This window comes from Dipodomys ordii, unplaced genomic scaffold, assembly GCF_000151885.1.
Source record: "Dipodomys ordii isolate 6190 unplaced genomic scaffold, Dord_2.0 Scaffold14, whole genome shotgun sequence".
NCBI classification, from domain to species: domain Eukaryota; kingdom Metazoa; phylum Chordata; class Mammalia; order Rodentia; family Heteromyidae; genus Dipodomys; species Dipodomys ordii.
Window position 1 is genome coordinate 81,494 of NW_012267230.1, and position 2,418 is coordinate 83,911.

The 2,418-nt window shown below is 41.5% G+C and overlaps 1 protein-coding gene across 1 annotated transcript in view; it reads left to right on the forward strand.

Annotated features, from left to right (window-relative positions):
- Positions 1–2,418, forward strand: part of LOC105982204 (acyl-coenzyme A synthetase ACSM4, mitochondrial) — a 35,112-nt gene that overhangs the window by 32,258 nt on the left and 436 nt on the right. The gene's annotated exons all lie outside the window — the stretch shown is intronic.

Below are 2,418 nucleotides of genomic sequence, written 5' to 3' on the forward strand. Positions count from 1 at the left end.
GAGAGAGAGAGAGAGAGAGAGTCCTGGGCTTGAACTCAGGGCCTGGGGGCTGTCCTTGAGCTGTTTTGCTCAAGGATAGCACTCTACCACTTAAGCCACAACTCCACTTCCAGCTTTTTGGTATTTAACTGTAGATAATTGGTAGATAATTGGTGATCCTCAGCCACCTGTACCCAGTGATAATTTATTTTTTAACATATGAACCATTTTAACAATTTCTCCATTAAACTGAATGAGTAACATTTAGATTTTTCAGAAAATAAGTTTGAATGCATTATAAACACATATACTCATTTAGAGAAAAGGAAAAATAGACATGATTTTATGATCAACTCAGGGTACAAGAAAGCTGTATATACTCCAAATTATCTTTAAAATCTTCTCAGAGCCTTCAATGGTCTGGGTGCCATTGGCTCATGACTCTAATCCTAGCTATTCCAGACACTGTTATTGGAGAATCATGGTTCTATCCAGCCCAGGTAGGAAAGTCCATGAGAATCTTATTTCCAAAACCAGCAAAAACTGTAAGTACAGGGGTGGCACCAGGGATAAAGCACCAGCCTTGAGCTAAGGAATAGCACCTAGGCCCTGAGTTCAAGACCTAGAATAACACACACACACACACACACACACACCTGAGTTCAAGACCTAGAATAACACACACACACACACACACACACACACACACACACACACACACACACCCTCCAATGCCAGGAACTTCTTGAAATTTTAAGTCTAACCTCTATTTCTCTGGAGCAGAAGAGGCCTAGGGAGAAGCCAAGGGATTATTCTCTGCTCGTCTAGCAAAGCAGGAGTTTGCACTAAAAATCATTATGATGACTGGCTCACACCTGTAATCCTGGCCCCCTCAGGAGGCTGGGGTCTGGACAATCTCTGCTGAAAGCCATCCTGGGCTGAAAAGTCCACGTGAACTCCAAAATCACAATAGAACAGAGAGGTGTGACGCAAGTGGTAAGAGTGCAAGATCACCCAGAAAACTGAATGAGACTAAGACCTTGAGTCCAAACCCCAGCCCCCCCCCACACACACAGCATACTGGAATGTCATGTACTATTGTCCTTCCTATATGAACATAACAGTTTCTGGTGCTCACAACATTGAGAGTTGGAAGAAATCAAAGTGGAATCTAAGGTTTCATATGTTCTTCTGTTAATTAGGTGGAATTTGTTAAAGAACTCCCAAAGACAATCACCGGGAAAATCAAACGCAACGTGTTACGAGAACAAGAATGGGGTCAAGCATAGTTTGATAAGAGCACTGATGCTTGCCTTCCTTCAGTACTTGCTCTAGGACATTTCTGAAGATTTAGTAACTACTCTCCTAAAATGTAAGATTTTTCTTGGGTGAAAACTGAGTTGTTCTGTACTTAACTAAAAAGAATTTAATCATACTTGGAGATTACTGTTATGACCAAACTGACAAAGCAAGGACTTAAAATAACAAAAGTCAAATGATTACTTAGAAGGGGACAGTGTTCAATGGATCTGTTTATCTTGCCCTGATTAATCTGTAATAAAGATAAAACTATGAAAAATGTTCAATACAGAATTTTTTCAGCTTAATAACTTCAATGCTTTAGGTGAATAAAAAAATGTTAAGATGAAAAGCACAAATAATTCAAAGGCCAGTAGATAAATTTTTTTTTTCTGTGTGTGCCTGCCCTGGGGCTTGAACTCAGGGCCTGAGTGCTGCCCCCTGAGCTTTTTTCATTCAAGGTTTACCAGTCTATCACTTGAACCACAGCTCCACTTTCAGTTTTTGGTCATTTATTAGTGGGAGATAAGTCTCAGACTTTCCTTTCAGACTGGCTTTGAACTGTGTTCATCAGATCTGTCTTTGTTTATAGGTACATAGATTATATTATTGTAAAGATACTGTACAGAGGGGTTACAGTTACATAAGTAATGAGAACACATGATTTCCTACCGAACATTGTTACCTCCTTTGTTTTTCCCCTACCATCCCTTCCCTCCCCCTCTTCCCTAATACTCTCCCACCCGCCCAAAAGTTGTAAGGTTCATTTTCCAGTGTCTTGTACATCTCATTGTTACAATGGGTCTTCTGAGTAACTAGGATTACAGGCATGAGCTACCAGAGCCTGTTGCTGTGTGTGTCAGCTCTGGGGCTTGAACTCAGGGTCTCTTGTTCTCCTTGGCTTTTTTGCTCAAGGTTACCACTCTACCACTTAAGCCACACTTCTACTTCTGGCTTTTTGCTGGTTAACTAGAGATAAGAATCTCTCAGGGGCTGGGAAGGTGGCTCAGTGGTAGAGTGCTTGCCTTGCATGCATGAGGCCCTGGATTCGATTCCCCAGTACCACATAAGCAAAAAGAAAAAAAGCCAGAAGTGGCACTGTGGCTCAAGTGGTAGAGCGCTAGCCTTGAGCTGAAGAGC